This window comes from Argiope bruennichi, chromosome 3, assembly GCF_947563725.1.
Source record: "Argiope bruennichi chromosome 3, qqArgBrue1.1, whole genome shotgun sequence".
Taxonomy (NCBI): Eukaryota; Metazoa; Arthropoda; class Arachnida; order Araneae; family Araneidae; genus Argiope; species Argiope bruennichi.
The window spans coordinates 38,463,643-38,483,569 of record NC_079153.1 but is presented as its reverse complement, the minus strand read 5'-3'; the positions used below and the strand labels follow the sequence as shown (position 1 = coordinate 38,483,569).

The 19,927-nt window shown below is 28.7% G+C and overlaps 1 protein-coding gene across 2 annotated transcripts in view; it reads left to right on the top strand.

The window, feature by feature from the left end:
• LOC129963586 (uncharacterized) overlaps positions 1 to 19,927 on the top strand; it is an 82,984-nt gene that overhangs the window by 17,211 nt on the left and 45,846 nt on the right. The window contains exon 1 of one of the 2 annotated variants that reach the window (XM_056078052.1): positions 594 to 732. The exons of the other annotated variant lie outside the window; for it this stretch is intronic. The gene's annotated coding sequence lies outside the window, so the exon portion shown is untranslated. Of the gene's footprint in view, positions 1 to 593; positions 733 to 19,927 lie in introns of those variants that run through there. 2 annotated transcript variants of the gene reach the window in all.

The following is a 19,927-nucleotide window of genomic DNA, read 5'->3' as shown; positions in this document are numbered from 1 at the left end:
AATTTTGCGATAAAAAGATTCATAAAAATTATCATAAATTGAAACTTTAGTTTGACCCGAACATGAAACATTGCTAAACTAAAGCATTCCTGAATTCATCTTTTGCCATCTCTTTCATGATTTCATTCTGTCATATGAAGGGAGAAAAAAATATTTGATATTTTTGAATAAGCACCCATTTTTAAGGAAACTTATTCATAGAAATTATCAAAAATTGACGCTTTAGTTTGACCCGAACATGAAATATTGCCAAATTAAAGCGCTTCTGAATTGCATTGAACTCATCTTTAGCCATCACGTTTTCTGTCACGTGAAGAGAGATAAAAAAAAATGTAATTTTGCGCAACGATTGAACGATTATCATTTCACTTGCCCAACAGATCTAAGTGTTATTTCACAGCTAAAACCCAAGAACTGGCAATTTTGTCTCTGAAACCTACGCGGCCTCTGAGAGCTATCAACTGTGGAAATGGTGTTAAGCTTCTTTTTTTTTCCCCGGAAAGAACAAACAAAATGAGAAATTAAAATAAAGAGCTTTTTATGGGAATTCGGGGAGCACGAAGTGGAAAAAACTCCATTCAGAATAATCTTTGTCGAAGGACTTGTGTCGGGCAAACAACCACATCCTTTCGCTTTGGCAGTGTGGTGGCATGAACCGAAGTGAAAAGGATTACGGAAAGCTCTGTCGGAAGTGACCTGTTGGATTGAAGAGCGACGGCCTCTGATGAATTCGTAAATATTCTTTATTTCTTTGTGAATGCTTTATATACATCTTTATAATATCTTATATCTTGTTAATTGTACGTTTTTTCAAATTAATACTTGTTTTACAGATATTACTATTTTTCTTCAAAATGATGCCTGTTCTTAAAACATCATAAATGTTTGCTTAGTTTCGTTATTTTGTGGCAATTAATATACAGTTCCAGTTAGCTATATATCCTTGTTTTATTTATTTATTACGAATTTTCAATTTTTGCAGAATATGCCTTAAGGGGTTTGAAACATAAATATGAGATCTAATTCTACATTTGAATGATACTTTTTATGTTTATGTTCCTTAAAATTCTTTAACAATGTTAAGCATGATATTCATTTTCCCTTTTTCTGCTAAAAAAAATAGTTCTTCTTGTTCTCAGAAATTAAGGAAAAGCCACAACAAAATTTATAAAAATCGACACAGTGTTTTGAATGAAGCGAAAAAACATAGTAAGGTATGAAGCTTCATGAAATCCAATTCCTAGATAATTATTTTGTTTTGGGAAATCAAAGCTCATGAATATTATATACGAGTTTGGTATGTGAAAAAGTTTAGCAATATAGCAAAGTAATGTTGCATGTACTACGAAGTGCAATGAAATAGACTCTGCATCCTATGATGTTTGTGGAAAACGAATTTTATAACTCTAAATGTGGGAAGGACAGAGAAGAAGGTTTGGCACCACAAAAATATCTTTCTGTGACATCTTAAACATGCTGTATTAGATTTATGTGTGAAACTAAATTGTCCATTCCACTTGCTGAAGTTCTTTAAAAATAACTTTCTACAATCTGAGTCCTGTATTCTATAATCTTTATCATCTTATAGAATAAAATTATCAGCTATTGCATAAATATAAGGACTTATATAAGTATGAATTTTGTCATATCTGTAGACTTGAGCAATAATGGTTCCACTCGGGAAGTCAGAAAGATCTGTTTTCTCATCCAAAAAGATCTCTTTATATAGATACTCTCTCCCCTGCTTCATTATCATTCATTCAAGTTTTATAGATGCAAATCAGGTTCCGGTTCGGTTTCTAATAAATCAATGTCTAATATCTTTCTGCAAGTTCAACCTGGACCTATCCAAGAAAAGCTCCTTCCATTGAAGCATTTAAGATGGGCATGTTTATGCACATTATTCAAACCCTTTCACCAGTAATGCAAGTTGAGCGCACATAAGGGGCTGATAGCAACGATACGTGCTCAGCACATAGTTGGTAGATATTAGTACAGTTCATCAAAAAAGTATTCGAACTCTTATTATTGATCGCAATCCATAAAGATTAAATTCAAGGTAAAAATGTCGTTGAAAGAATATCCTTTTTGAAAATATGTGATTTTTTTGTCGTGTGACTATTTTAAGCCAAATTTTTGCGCAGTAGCTTCTGAGGCTAAAGACCCCTGAGAACCCGAAGGCAGAAGTCTGACTTCTAGCTCAAATGAAGATAGCACACACACACTCGCTTGCACAACCCCTTTTTACAGGAGGGGGGGAGGGGCTCATTCACGCGCCTCACAGAGAGAACACAAGAAAGAGAACAACCATGCCCGAGCCAGGAATGCCTAAATCCCGGTGAAGACGCGCTACCCCTGGGCCAAGACGCCGGCTAACATGTGAATTGCATTTGTATAAATGGACATCTACATATTTATATTTATATAATTTTCAAATTTTTCAATAGATTCCTTTTCCTATTTCATTTTTTAACTGATTATGCTTAATGTTAAATACTCAGAAATAAAATTTTAGATAAATCGATTCAAAATAAGGGGAGATATACAGGAAAAAAATTTAGGGTCTGTCTTAATATATCCAAATGTAACAAATGGAACTCTCTATTAATACGTACCTTAGTTTATTATTTATAATTAATTTTTTCTTAATGCAGAATTTTGCTTCTGTGCTTTTTTTATTAAAAATCTCACAAATCCTTTCTTCAAATGTAATTGCGTCCTATTTGTACCAAATGAAACTTCCCTTGAAATGTAATCTTAGAATCTGTTACATGTATCGATTTCGTCCCTCATTTTAAGATTTTTTTATAAAAAGAGAAAAAAAAATTATCTTAATTTAAAATAATATTTAAAGATATATTTTGTTTCAGGTTATATTTATTTCTGCAAAGGAAACCATTTGAGAAAATGAGATCCCCCCTCCAAAGAATGTGAAAATCTTGATTGATTTGATTGTTTTTTATTACACAAGGGCCTTGTCAAACTGCACCAAATGCCTGTTAATTTAAAAACCCAATTAAAAAATATATATTTCTATAAAAGAACAGTAAACAAAAGTCAAAAGTGAAAAAAAGGACCGAATGTAATTAGAAATTACATACTATGCTTTAAACTAATGTCATGAAAAAATTCGAAAATTTTGGTATGGTAAGGTTCTCACAAATTAACCAAAGCCTTACCGCAATATCTTATTCTTAAGAATTGATATTTAGGACATTAACATAAAATATGTTTGACAGATTGTATCTTGAGTTTGTTATAGCTAGATCTGAATGAAGTAGATGTCTATGAATAAAAATATATGACCAAGGAGAAACCTTATTTGCGTGGTGCTCAATCGATAATTGAGGCAATCCACTTTAAATCCAGCAAAAGATGACTGAATAAAGTGCACTTTAATATTTAAATGTGTATCACATGTATGTTGCTAAGTCTTGGAGGAAGGAGTGAACTTTGCTTTAAAACACTGTCTAAGTCTTGAAAATGAGCAAATATTTCAACGTTATGGCCGGCTGTTTTTCTACCGCTAAGTCTTGGTCATTTCCAGGGATACAAGTGTCCGCTGGATTTCAACAGAATAAAATGTTAAAAAATGGGGAGAAACCATGCTGTTCTGAAAGCTTTTGGTTGTTGGAACATATTTTAGAAACTAATTGACGAAAGTAGATAAATTTGGAATAGTGATATTTAAGATCATACTCCTGCGATAGGCATAGTAATTTTTGAAGAGTTTCTTTTCAAAACTTTTCCACTTATGAGTTTAAAAATTAATTAAAAATATAAAATATCTTTCCATATTTTTAAAAATTTTGAAAACATAACTTTAGTCTTGCTAAATGTTTTAATGTAAATTAAGAACTCTTGTTAAAAGAGTCTTATATCTTGAAAGATGATGAAAAAAAAAAAAAAAAATGGGAAATTCCATTTAACTGTAAGAATTCAAATTTTTAACTGCTTATAATTCACTAACTGTATATTTAAAACTACAAAATATTACATGTATTTGAGATATTTTAATCTTGAGAATTCAGATATGTGTTTGAATTGCCATTTGAAAAAAATTTAGTTTGAGTAAATCTAAATATGAAGATAACCCCTTACATGAAGAAATATTTCATACAATTATAGAAAACATATGTATATAGCATAAGCATTTACAGTTTTATAGTGTAATTAGCTTTAGTTAATAGTTTATTAGTTTTAGTTTAATTTAGTTAATTAGATTTAATTTAATTTATAAGTATTAGCTTTGGGATGAAGAACTGTATCCGTATACTTTTTTGACGGACTGTAACTGCAATAAGACTGAATTTAAGTTGATTTGGAATTCGAGTTGCAGTTGTTATGGCACATAATTGAATTGAAAACTTCAAATCTCACCCTCGACGTAATGCACGGCTGAAAACTTCTGGATGCCGAATTTTGATTTTTAATTACTGTCAAAGTCTATGAAATACAGAATGCTTAGTATTCAACTTTCGGATCAACTATGTGTGCTATCGATTTTCCTTCCAAAAATGAATTTTGGTTTTTTCGACTAATAATGCCTCGAACTAAATGTGGAAAATAGTTATTCCATTATCATTAAAAATATCCCGTCTTACTGAAAATAGATTTTCATGCTGTGGATAAATGAAGCATTCTAGTTGCAGCAATAATATGTGGCATATCACAGTTCTTGGAAGCGTTATTTAATAAATTAACTAAACTTTCGTAGTGAATTTTATTCTTTTGGGGTTAATTGTTAGCATTTTTGCTTAATAATAGAGATTAGACAATTCGCATGTAAAAATCATTCTAAATGAGAAGTCGGCAAGTTTTGCGTTAGATTTTTTTCTAGATGCCTAAACTATCTAGATTGTCCGTATGTTAAGGAAACGAAAGAAATTATTGGTAATGCCAGTTACATTTTCATATCCTGATACACAGGTATATTTTAATATAGCAAAATATCAATGGAATTACACCAAAGCTGCTTACACGCAGCTCTGCTCTGTCATTAGCATAGATTTTTGGTACTCAACAGACCGTGTCATTGCATGTGTGACAGAATCGCATAACACTGGGCATCAGTCATATGAAGGACATCCAAGCCCACTGCGACCTAAAATTTGGGAGAAATAACGCGAAATATAATCCATTCTTTTGCAATTTCACTTATTATCGACCTTCAGGTGCTGATTTGACACTTGAAAAAATGTTTACATGCAAAATTGAAGCTAATTATTAGCGTACGGAAAATTCTATGATTTAATAGATCATAACAATAGTATGGCCATGAATTGTAATACAATAGTGATTGAAAATTGAAAATTAGATCTGAGGTTCTGTTTATATAAAGAACAAATAATTTTTGGTAGTATTGGACTTCTTTAGGGTGCTCAGTTTCATAGATTGTTCTTGTTCTTGTTCTTGTTCTGGTGTTCTTGGGGATCTGCAACAATAACACAAATAATTTTTTTTCTAAATATTTATATATACTATGAATTTTTTATTTAAGCTATTTATCAATTAATGTAATTATTTATATATTTTTAATAAATTTTTCTCACCATTTTGTATTACATAAAAAAAGTTGCTGAAATTTGTTGCAATCTCAAAAAACTTTGCTGAGGTCTGTTTCTTGGAATATATGATTTAATTTACTGAACATATATCGATTTTTAATTTGTTTAAGCAATCTAAAGCATAAAACTAAGCTTTGATGGCAATTGCTTTTAATAGCAACAGAGAATGAATCAATTGCAAATTATTTATTAATCTACTTTAAATTAATCACATTGCTCTGTTGTGAAAATGTTCTTTTATTATTGTCTTTATGCATTTATATTAATAGTATGCGAATGTTACTGTAACATCAGGTGATAATTTATTCTGTAGTAATAAGTAATAATGTTTGTATTTAATCAGCTACATGAAATTAAAACAAATATTAATTTATCAATTAGAATATAACAAAACATTATTACTCAAAAAAAATTTTAAAAAAACTTTTAAAAAGTGTGATTTGATTATATCGCACTTTTGAATATCATTTGTACATTAATATGAGTGTATCGAACATTAAAGTATCATTTTTGAGTTGATTTGAGTGTTATTTGCATATTTATTAAAACTGAATCATATTTTTACTCTACAAACCTTAAACACTTTATTCTTTGAAATGTGCATTCGATGTATGAGATGGTTAGGAAGTAATTTAATTAACTAAACCATGTTCTATTCAAATATTGGATGAGCATTTTTTAGATATCATATCACTACTTATTTTTGTACTTGTTCCATATCACTATAATTATGGAAGTTCAACTTCAACAACGTTAAATCAACTTAGAAATATTAGTGAATAAAATATAAACTTCGTAGAATGATATTTTTTCTAAATATCTTTATTTCAATCAGAAAGGTATTTTGAAAAATGGATTCATATTTCGAAAGAAACCGCAAAATACTATGTCAAACAATGGCATATTTTAAAAATGGGGTCTTTTCCCACAAAAACAGCTTTTGTACACTTTCGGATATGACAATAGAATACCGTAGAAACTAAATGCCATTAAGTGATTTGCTGAAAACTGCTGTGAAATTTTGTAATGTTAATAAACCAAAATCGATTAAAAATCCATTTCCGTGCAATTGAGAAATATTTATGGTTCTGCTTGAGTTCATCTTACTCCTAATTTCTAAAGAAAAAGTGTCAAATTGTGGTGCAAGACTAGCCTTGATTATCTATAATATTCATTATTGACAGCACATTAGACGACGGACTTTTTTCCCCCTGTCTTTCTCTCTTTCTTTTGCACAATAATTAGATTGCAGGTTATATTACGTGTGAAAACTTATTGTTTCCAGAGTTTTTTTTTTTTGTCTGAAAGACGTGTGGTGAAAAATGTAAAATATTACCTTACTGTCAAAGGTTTAAATTTGGTACATATCTATTTTTTTCTGTTCCAAATGTGTGTGAAATTTTAAACTAGATTATAAATTTCACTCTTGAATAACTTCTCGCAACGCTGATTTCAGTCACATTGTCATTCTTTTTCTTTCTCCGTTTTAGCAACGCAGTTACAATAAAATAATTGTTACGTTTTTTTTTTATTTTATTTTATATATGTGATTGCTAATAAACTCATTTAAACTGAAATCAAATGTCATTTAATTAATGATCGATGTTGTTGATTTTTTTTTTCGGTTTCTTCAAGCCTTTTAATTAAACTATTGTATGCTTATTTTAAGGTGAAAGCTTTGAAAAATTAAAAGATTTAATTGTACCGTTGGATGTAATGTTGGATCAATATATTTCGATATGATTGATCAAATAGCTGTAAGAAAAGGGTTTTTTTGTATGCAATTTGCATACACATCTTATATTAAGAGCAGTAAAAGCTGATTTTCACAAGTGTTTATCATTAAAAAAAAAGAGACCAAAGCAAATAAAATAAATTTGCATTATGTTCTTGAAGCTTGAGTTGTAAAAGAGATTAGGATTGAAAAAATATTAACCAAGGATTTAAAAAAATTAATGAGAAAACAACCGGTAAAATAATGTTTTTCTAACATTTTAAGAAATCACAAAAATGATTTTTTAAGAATACGGAGTGACATATTGTAATTTCAGAATGCCAAACGGAAATTTGTATAACATACAAATGTAATATTTTAATTCATATGTATTTTAGAAATCTTTTCATTTGTTGTGCAAGTCATATTAGTTTTTAAAAAATTATATCATTTTCAATAATCAACATATTTTATCAATTAATAATTATAAAGAATTTATTACCAAAATTAAACAGTAATTTCAAAGAATTTAAAATATTCTAAAACCTGTCTAATTGCTGCAGATTTTTATAACTAACGGAAAATAGTTATAAAAGTTTAATCAACATATGAGGGACTAATTATCATTTTAATTAATCTTCAAAAAATGTTTTAATCCATGTAAACTACTTTACTTTACAGAAATTTTTTTTATCGATTATTAATTAATTTGAAATAAAATCAAATATCGATATCGAAACGATTTTTATTAAAATGGGAATTTAACTCGGACCTCAATTTCCATATTTCAATATAATTCGGAAAGCTTTCTTTTAAGAAGAATTTACTTTTATAAATTTTATTCTTGATTTAAATATTAATACTTTGCAATATTTTGATTCGATTTGACGTTGGGTGAAATTTCTAGTTAGTTAATTTTTATGTTTCGAAAACTAATAAAGTTTTTTCATCTTTATTCTTAGAAGTAAGCGTTCATTCAAAAATTTTCAATCGGTTGAGCAAATATTCTTTAAAAAGAGCAAACGACAACTGAACTCTATAAAACTTCAGACAAAGATTAGACCCAAAATAAAATTTAAAAAAAACTATATTTTGATGATAGAAACTAAATTTTCCCTTTTAGAAATAGGTAAATACAAATAAATAACATAAGATATGTTGTAGTATTAATTATTTAAATTTTTAAAATTCATTTATTTAAATCTGAGCAATTCGATCTTCTGAAAAAATTTGGGTCAATATGCTAAAAAAAATTAAAATTATTTTAAATAATTAATGTTATTTCAGAATTAAGGTTACGAGACTTATATTCTTCCCTTTTCCTATTTTATTTAATTGGCAACGTGTCTTTAAATTTGTTTGATCTATTAAACCTAATCCAACCAGTAGGAAATAAATCTGAAGAACAGCCAAAGTATATTTTTTAATTTCAGAAGTATCGTTTCACACGCCATTCACTCCAGTTAACTTTACTACTGAAATTTGACAAGCGAGCAGATGTTTGGATGTAATCTGTCTTAAAGAATTACTGTTAGTATCTAATGCGGCTTGTCAGTTAAAATTACCTCGGCTGTTACTTTAACCTTAATTCTTTTGATGTTTGTAGTTCAGATAAATATTTTAAACGCTAATGCGAAGCAAAAAAGAATATATACGCTTTAAATGTAAACATGCCTTTTGTGCAGTGATGTAAACTTTTGTGTTATTTTTTGTATATTTATTTTAATATTATTGAAATTATTAATATTTTATTGCAACGGCAAAAAGTGCACCTATTTATTTAAACTATAAAAAAATGTAATATTAAAGTTATTTTCGTTTTTTTAAAACTGAATGAGTGAATAAAAAATCTTGATCTCTAAGCACAGATTTAGGTCATGAATGTATCAGAAGAGGAAAAAGAATTGTAATTTACTATTAAGAAAATTTCATATCATGTATTTTAGTGTGTGTGTATGTGTGTGTTTTCAACTTTTTTTGACCCTGATAAGCAAAAATAATTATAGGAAATCCTAGTATTATTATTGGATTAGAATTTGTTGAAGAAATGTGTTAGATCATTTTTAAGTATTGTGTATCTTTCTATTTTTCAGTCTTCTTTATATTATTTAGCAAGGTAAGTTTTCAGCATGGATATAATTTTAAATAACATTTTTTAACCCAGAAATGCGATGGCAGATATTTAAAAAATACAGAAGAATCTTTAATTTAAGTTGTTCTATTCATCATTTCTCAAATTGTCAGATAGGTTTCGAATTCATCGAAATAAAAAAATAAAAGAACAGTAATGACGAATTTAAAATAAAACCTTCATTATTCTAATTTTAATAGGTATTTATAAGATTTTGTTTTGATTACCATTTAAGTTCAAAATTCTAATAATCATAATCTTATTTAAACATTTATTGAAGTCTGAAAATATACACTTTATTTCTTTCTACGAAGATATGGAAGAAGAAAAATTAAGATTCCCAAACATTATGCTAGTATAATACACCAGTTACATTTTTAGATACTCTTTTTAAGAGATAGCTTAAAAATAAAATATACGCTTTCTTTTGGAACTTAAAACGAGCACAAGTACAAAGTAATGCCTTTGAATCCTTAACTTATTGTATATCGTAAGCGTAGTAGAAAGCTATTATTGTCCTACGAATATGTTTTATAAAAAAAGTGATTATAATCTTGTAAAGCGGTTAGTAACTAAATGAGATTCTCTGAAAGGTATATACACTATCTTAAAAGAATTTTTCAATTATTATTATTTTTTCTATTCTAAAATGGTTTCAAAGAAAACAAAACAACCTATAAATGTGTTTGTGTTAAGACATTGCTTTTTTTTCTCCCTCTTTGGCATCGAAAAGAGAGATAAACAGAAACTAAAGGCAAGAGGGAAAAGAACATTCACCTCTCAATATTACTGAAAATGAAAACAAAAAAAGGAAAATGGAAGGAATTGTTCTCTTTGTTAAAATGATGTCCAGAGAAAGTAAAGTAAAAGAAAAATCATATGAAAAAATAAGTTTAAAGATTGCTGATATGTATAATTAAAAGCTCTTATAACTATTTGGCTTATAAAACTTTTCGATTACTGTATTATTGGAATATTACAATATATTTACTTGCTAAGTTGTTAGAAAGAAATATTTTTAATTATAAATTTTTTCCTCAGTAAAATGTCACTAAATCTAACAAACAAAAATTGCTTTAATAGGGTATATAATAATCTGTCTGTCAGTCATTTGTATTTTTATATTTATAATTATCATTCAGTAACAAAATTCTTAAAAATCTGTGAATTGAAATGCATATTTTACATGAAATATTTTATTGAAATTTCCATTTTTATTAGTTCATTATAATTATTTCATTGTTATAATTGTTTCATCTTAGCATTATTATCGTATCAATTTATTTATAAAAAGTTCTCTCAAAAAATTTCTCTTATTGCTTTTCAGGAAATGGAAATTTGTATTTTTTTAAATTCTAGTTATAATTATGAATAAGAAATTAATTTTTTTTATTCCTCTCTCTAACCTTACGTCCAAGATAATTGTCTTAAAAAGATATTATTTTTCCGCCTTTATATTTATTTATATCAGAAACTGCTTCAATTCTAGTTAATTGTTCTTTTAATAATAATAATAAATACGTCGAAGTTTTGTATATTAAAGAAGATTTTCCTGTGGTATGTATTCACTAATTGTTGTATTGTCTAACAAAACACTTATCTTCCGAAAAGACATCCTAATCCTTATTTTTGGACTAGGCCAATGGAACTAATTTCATTGGGAGAGTGTATATTTTGAGACGATCACTTCTATATTTTGATAACAAACAGGTGGCAAATGCAGTATAACATTTTCTCCGCTATTTTGTGAAAATATTTCGCTTTTCCTCTATTCTTCCAAAGTTTTTTTTTATGTTCTTTAATTTATTAATAAGATAATTTACTTATTGGAAAAAACTCCCGCTTACTTTGAGAGCTATTTAAAGAACATTTATTCTTTTTATTTTAAAAGCACATAATAACCATACTTTTTAAATAAATTTTTTATGCAATTTAAGATTTTTGTATTCTGTAGAAATGTTTACAATTTAAAAAAAAAGGGGGGGGACCTTATAATTTTGATTCTGATTTATACTCTAGATGCTAAAACAGTGCATCAAATTTTACCAGTCTATCTCTTTACGTTTTCTTGTAATTACTTTCATTGGAATTTACACAAATAAATTTACTGTAAATGAATTGCTTTCAGAATTTGATAGAAATCTAAAAATTTGGTCTAAAAACCATATATCAAGCTTCATCTGTCAAGCCCCGTTCCGGCGACCAGTACGCGCCTTGAATCTGGCGCATTTTCTTCCCCTTTCCCCTCATTTATGGTTTTACAGGGTTCTTTGATGTCTGTTCATTTTACCGATGAAACCGTTTGCGGGAAGCTCCCGATCGACGTCCATAGGCGAGAGTGATCTTACAATGGGTCAGATGGCACATTTATAACCGTATCCTTAAAGGCAACGAACCATGGGAATGAGGTTTAACTAAAAGAATTTTTTAGTTCCCTATTCCCAAACAGAATTATTTTTTCTTTCAAGGAGGTCTGAAAAGGAGATACTCATTAAAATCTGGAAGTCGAATTTTTAATGAGTAATTTTTTCCTCATACTTCATATACGAGCAAATACAAACAATTACTACACTTAATTCAATTTTCTCCAATTTTTAATACGAGATATAATTCTCCTACACTTTACGTATTAACTTTGATAAGGGTGCTTGCTGCAAGAGTTGATTGATGCCTTGCCTGATGACGGAAGTGAAAGCCCTTCCCTCTTGACATATATTTCTCAACGCATCCTGACCCCCCAGAGTAATTCCGCAGCGCCCCCTCTGCCATCTGCATCCAATCCATAATCCCAGTTGCGGGGGTGGAAAGGAAAACGGAAGTCGTGAAATAGGATCCAGTCCAATTTAACAAGACAGATTCTACTAGGAGCCATGTTAATGGTGTTTAAACTATTATTAGTCCCTTCCCCGAGCGGTGAGGTAATTTCTTAAGGGAAAGGGAAAAAAAGGTGCAATAAAATAAAAACCGCCCTTTCAACTAGGAATTACGAAGGACAGCTGTAGGTGTCAACACTCCTGAACTTGTCCCACCCTCACCAAAAGTAAAAAAAAAAAAAAATCTCACGGTGCGGTGGAGAATACACTCTTGTTCCTGTAAGTTGATGACTTGGAAGGTGTTTGGGAAGAGATGGGGGACAGAATGTCGGTAAGCGGGAAGTGCAGTGAAAGAAGACTATTTCTCGAGCTGTAAAAACTAAATGAAATAGAAGAAATTTTTTACCCCCTCATCTTCCGGCTTGAAATACTCAAAAAGAAGTGTTTTTACAACACCCAGTTGTTGGCACAGCAAATGAGAGAAGTAAAGCAATTAAATTGTTTAGTAATAAAAAAAAGTATAAAGCTTCATCGTTCAATCAAATGTGAACTTTATGGCAAAAATAGTGGAACATTTAAGAGAATACACCAGTTTTTCGATTTGAAAGATATTGATTTCCGTTTCTTTTTGATGGTTTTTAATTTTTTTTTACATTTTACTTTTTAATTTTTTCTTACTTTTTCTTATCATTTTTTTGGATTTCATAGTAATTTTCAGCTTTGTTTATAATTGGTCAAACCATTATTAAGAGAAGTTTAAATTAATTTTGTGGTATAAAAAGGTACTGGCGCATTTTATATTAATATAATAATCAACAAATAAATTCTATCGCTACTTAAATTAATGTTTCTGCCACTATACTGTTGTTGTTTTTAAAAAGATTTTAAGTAGTTTTCAGCAAATGCCGCTAACAACTCTCAGATTTTAATAATATTCTTCAGTGATCCATAAATAAATAAATAACATGATATTCTTCACTTCTCTTTATATTGTAAGGATAATCATTTCTATTAATTTATTTAAAGTGCTTAACTTCAAATGAATAATCTTTGATGAAATGCTTACTCAATTTAATAATATTATTTTAAATCATCAGTTCTTTCCTTTTTTAATTCATACAAAACCAAAAACGTGATGATTGTTTTCAAAATTTTTAAAATGCAATTTATTAAATTGACATTTTTCAAATTCTTCTTCTATAAATATTTTATTATTTCTTTTATGATCATTTTAACCTGTGAATTTGCACTCTTTGAGCAAAACTAAGAATAAATTTCCTTATTTATTTGCATTAAAAAAATACATCTACTGCACGAATAAAAAGGAGAAAACGGTGTAAACAATATCTACAAATAGATGTTGAATAGATCTACATTATAGACTATCATTTTATCTACAATATAGATGCTCAAATCTGTATATCAAATTTTATGCACCTAGCTAACTTCGGTTTGAAGTTATTGTGTTAACTTATATTCGAACAGCGGTCAGATTGACTTTCTCTGAAGGAATTTGCTCAAATTTTGATAGGAATATACAAATTTGGTGTAAAACCATAGACCAGATTTTATCCGTATTGCTCAAGGTTTGTCATATACCGACGGACATATTCCAAAAATTGGTTTTTCTAAATCAGGGTGATTTATAACGTGGAGATTCATCAAAATCTCGAGTTCGATTTTTTTTAATGATTATGTGGTGAAAGCTTATAAGCCAGTTAACCGCTACGCAACCCGAGCAATTGCTTTTGTATCGTGGTCATGTTACTGGGCTGCGAACCACAAGGCCCCAGGTTCTATCCTCACTCAATTCAATACTTTCTATATTCTTCGTATACAAGAAAGGCCGTTAATTCAAATTGTTGTGAGTATACGAACTTTTTCGAACAAAGCCTGTACGTGGTATACATAAAAAACAAGCTTATATTGATGCCTGCTACTTTCCCAAGTCCTGCGCGATCAAATTGTTATAGCAGTGAGTTCAATAATCAAGACATCAATTACTTTATGTATGACAAGAAACAGACTTCCGATTTGATGTTTGTCGCATAATAAATTGAGCTAACGTTGAATACATAAAGTAAAACTTTGAACTTTTCCTTTATCCAGTCGCATATCGTATGCGTCTCTATCTGTTGTTGTTCATTAGAGAAATATATTTTAAACCTGTTCCTTTTTTAAAAATAATCTTAATCTGTGCAAAATTGAGATGATTTTTTATCGCAATTAATTTTTTTGTTAAGAAGAAGTAGTTGCTTGTAGAAGAATCCATCTTAAATAGCCTTTCAATTTATTTGTTACACCAAAGTTCTTGATAGCGATTCAATTGAAATCCGGCATCTTTACAGAAAGCTAAATTTAAATTAAAACCAGTTTCATAAATCTCGGTTTAAAAAATTCGAAATCACACTATTGTTTTTTTTTCCTTTTAAAGTATTAATTAATAAGAAAATGTTTTAACGTCTAGAGAGAAAAAGCTTTAAACTTGCTCACATCAGATCATAAGTAGTAAAATACAATTTAGCATTAGATCATAAGCAATAGAATGCAACTATCCGTTACTTACGAAACAAAGGCGGTGATTTAATAGCTACCATCGCTAACAAGCTTCAACAAAGGAAAAGACCCGTTCAAGTAATTAACTTATTTTTCATCCTTTCTGAGAAGACAGATGCTGGATCTTGAGTTTCCATGGTGTTCGGCATTGTAGAACATAAATTATCGCCCCATAAATCAATTTAGGATAAGACTTTGCTCGATCCGCCCACGAGCTTGTATCTCGTGCTTTTCAACTCCTTTCGCATTAATCAAAGAGCATTTTATACTTCAGTCTCTGAGATTGATGAAGCTTCCTTGTCATAATTAAGAAAATCAGGGCTGCTCTAAGGATTCGTCCTCTGAGTTCTCAGCCTAATGAGTTCAATCAACCGTCATTAGCAGATAGTTCTACGAAAGAAGGTTGACTTTATGAGTTGGGAAACGAACCTACATGCATCATTTTGTAAATTATGCGCTGAATAATAGAGAGATTCTCTTGGTAAGAAGTTCAAATTAATCTTAAATCACAGTAAAGGAATATTTTATTATAAACTTGTAAAAAATAAATTGTCGATATGAATAATTTTGAACTGAGTCTTATTCAAATGATCTACTATTGTTGCATTTGTATAATGTGAATGGTGGCTTTTGTGAAATATACCGTGGAATTCTTTTCCTAAGATTGCATTATGGAATACTTCATAATAACTGCGTAATTGTTTTTTTATAACCCTCTCTCCAAGTAATATTTCAAAAATTCATTTCATTTAGAATATCTTAATTTTTGAGTTTTAAATGTTGTGTTTTAAATATTGGGTGTAAGAAGTTTAATCGTTATACTAAGTCGAAGACCAAAGTTTTGCTTATTATCTCTAATTATCTGGTCACTTTACCATATATATTACTGATATAATAGCATATATGTGAAACTTAATTACACTAAAAAGATTACAATTATTCATTAAAATAGAGAAGTAGTATTCTTCTCATAGTTTAGAAACTGAATTGAAATTTTCAGAAGCCAATTTAAAAAAAAATAATCTTTCTTACAAGAATCGAATTTTTTTTGGTTTATACATAACATTTAACCACTTAGGCTGTCTCTTTCCTTCCATACAAGATCCCAGCTAGATAGGACCTAGAGACCATTAGATTGTGAGGGAAGCATAAGTAGATTAATTAAAAGGCTTTATTGTCCAACTTTTGAAATAAATAAATTTGTAAAGAATGCAAATTTTAGGAATAAGAAAATATTAAGACAAAATAACATTTTATGAAGTGAAATTAGTCAGATTCCTTCATATTTCATTACGTTCACTCAGTAATTAGAACATTTTTGAAAATCGAATATCTGCTTCACTAATATTATGTGCAAGAGTGGCTACTGAGTATTACGGAATGATTGATATATAAATAAAAAGCTACTAAATATTCAGGATGTTAATAAAATAAAAAAAAATGTTAACCTAAACTAAATCATTAACATACTAAAAGTGTACTGAAATGTGAAACTAAACCGATTATCTAATTGAAAATAGGGCCTTATAATGTGTACGCCTAGTATCACTAAAATTTGTCTTAAAATACTTAAATCAGGCTTCTCGCGAAACAAAACAAAAAAGTATCAGTAAAAGTATTTTGTAACCAAATTTTTGGCCTAATTTTTTTTCATTTCAAATGATGTCTATCATTTTGTGATTTAATAACTCCCATTTTTTATAAATAGAAAGTTTGTTCAAAATACATATACCAAATTTTCTAGAAATAGTGTAAAAAAAAAGATTTTTAATCCAGAAATTATTTCATTATAATGAACTAGATTTTTCAATAATCTAATTACACTATAATTATTTTCTTTTTTTAAAAATCAATATGGAAATTTCATTATTATTTTTTTATTAAATTGTGTTTTTATTAATATATAAACATTTAAGTTTAATTGAAAGAAATAAAAAAAGAATTACTAAAGTGGAAAATTAATTGTTATGATTCAAAATATACTTTATTGTGGTTTAATTGAACTAGATATAGAAAAGCTTTGCATAATGATGGTACGTAACGTGCTGTAAATAATAATTGCTACTTTAGTGCTTTTTTTAAATCCTCAATTTCAAAATATATTTTAAATTTTGCAAAACGTATTTATCTTATTAGATAATGTGCAAAGTTAAAAAAAATAGTCGAAGCGAAATAGGCACAGTTTCTATGTTTTATTTTTTGTCCATTTTGAAATCAAGGGAAAACATGCTTTAATACTATTTTTTTAAAACCGAGTTTAGAAAACATACAATATTTGACTTATTATCCTCGTTCATTTTGAAAAAAATAGCACATCTAAATATTTACTCAACGTAGAATCAACAAGTGTCTTTATAATAATTACTAAGATTACCTGAATTAAATTTTTTTCAAATCTAAAAATTTATTAAAAGTTGTCATAACCGGCAAAAGAAATTCGTATGCCGATGTTTAACATTTTATACCGTCAATTTGTTTAGCTACAGTAAATAAATGAAAAATTACTACCAGGAACATATTCTACATTATTCCTCAAAAGTACTTTTAAATTATAATCCTTAATATTGAGATACAATCCATAATTTAGGTCAAAAACCTAGAATTGCTTAAAGTTACATATTTCATCATTGTTTTTTAGCGCAGTAATAAATCATAGGCTGTCCATAATTTGTACTTTTCCAACTGGTCGTTAAAAATTGAGAGCGTATCGGAAATAACGATTAATCAAGTAGGAAATTTATGAGGAACATTCATGAAGTTCGTCGATTGGAGAGAATATTGTATTTATTTCAGAAATAGCTGCAAATTGTTGTATTTGTTTATGATGGAACATAGTCGAAATCGTGAATTTATTTATCATTGTGTGCATTTTTTTTTTACAGTAATGCATCTAGATATATAAATTAAAGTAGTGATTTAGGATGAGGTCCAAAATGGTTATAAATTCTATTGTTGATAGTAAGAAATTCTTAAAAAAGAGCCATTGGATAAAATACTGTAAAATGTTTACTACAGAATATAATAGTTAACATTTTAGTTTAACGGATAACGCATTTAACGCAGAAATAATGATTTTTGCATTCGATTGTTATCAAAATGGCGTCAACGAAAGAAAATGTTCAATGTGTTTTTTGGTTCCATGAATTCAAATCGGCTGTTATTGTTCAATATTCCATCTTGTGGTCACATAAAGATCAAATTCTTTGCAACGCCATTTGAAAATATTAATACATTCAAAGTTGAAATCACAAATGCTATGTTTAATGTGGCAGATAAAATGTTGTACCTGATGATAATTGGAATTGCGCCTATGCATTCTTCGAGCTACCGAGGGTGCTCACATTGAAATTTACTAGCGTAGGTCATTTTATCAAAAATTTTATAAATATATATACAATATATCCAAATCCAACCGGGGGGGGGCGGTACCTCGAAATGATGATGAGATGCTTACGGTATGGTGATTGGATCTCGCCACTCTGGAGGGACACAAAAAGGTGGGGGTCTGGCTCCTCCCATCGATGACGGAACGCACTTCCTTAGGGAAGGGTTGTACCGTGGCTGGTGATGACCCTTAGAACTCAACCACAGTTCCTGCCAGTGTTGATTTTGCGGCGGTCCGGTCATTCAATATTATACATGTGTCTTCGGGCGAATCGGAGAGTTAGTGATATGACTTACAATATATCTAAATAATCATAATTATTTCGATGTATTATGATTATCGAAATTTTTATTAGTTTTTTTTACAATAATTTTTTCTTATCATTGTAAGACATCGTGACCACTTTTTATAATTCATAAAGAAGCAATTAAGTTTGAAATAATTTTTATTCTTTTGTAAATTTTTATATTTAACTTCTATTCCGATCTTCCTAATTTTGAAGTTTGTCTTGAAAACCATATCGGTTCGTCTTTTAACCCAATTCATTTTGTAAGGAAACTTTTCGGAAGTCGGTAAATTATGTTGATTAAATAATTTGGCAATTTTTTTTTTTCAATTTATACATCCAATAATTTAAGAAGAATGAAAGCTATTTAAAATTGATATAATATTTTACTTTATAATATTTTATCTGACTTTTACATTTAAATATTTATGGCATAATAGCATCCATCCATCTTCTTATTATCTTATTAACAGTCACATTCAATTTTATTTTATGTAATCTAAAACTTCTTAATCCATTTTTTTCATTGATTTCATAAATACACATGAAGTAGACTTTAAACATGTTGGCTTAGTTTGCATCTGAAATTTTTTCATATTAATTAATCCATCACTTATCGCTATCAACTCTATCGATTCTAATAATAAAGATGAATGTGTGTATTGTGTGTTGAAATTTATTTTCGAAAGTTTTCATGCCCTTTTTGCAGCATTAAACTCCAAAAATGCAAATGTTAATAGCACAAATCTGCTTTTTATAGCGCTTCAGAATTTAAAAAGAAAACTTGTATTTTTAACAATACCAATGTAGCTATCGTGCAAATATTTTTCCGAATTTTAAAAATGCTTTGAAAAGAATTTTTACATCATTTTGAAAATTGCATTTCATTGTTGCAATAAAGGTCAAACTGATTTCATTGTTTCATCAAATATTTAATCGCGTGATTTTCTTTCATTATTGAAATCTTAGGAAGAACTGTATTTTATACGGCGAATAATAATATATGTGGAGTTTACTTGATAAATAAGAATTTAAAATTATAGAGACACAAAAATTAGAAGATAATTGAAACAGGACAATTACGTTATTAATAGGAATATGATATTTTGGGACTAATTTCCATTCGGATACTTCATACACAAGCATAACAGGTTTTAGAATATTAAAATAACATGTTATTAATGTCGAACAATTTGATGCTTAAATATAGTGTGTTGATGAAATCATTCACATAAAGTTTTATGTCTAAGAGATATAGTTTAAATCAAATATAATCAATATTCCCTACGAGCCATCTGGACGCGAAAGGCGGCTAATCCTTAAATATTTTCAATGTATCCCGTGTACATAGAATTTATGTACACGAGATACGATGTAAAAGATGTTTCCGACGGGGATTGACAATTTTTCCTTTACAACTATGATAATTAATTCTATCTAGAATGCAAATGAGATTTTATATAAACAATTCAAAT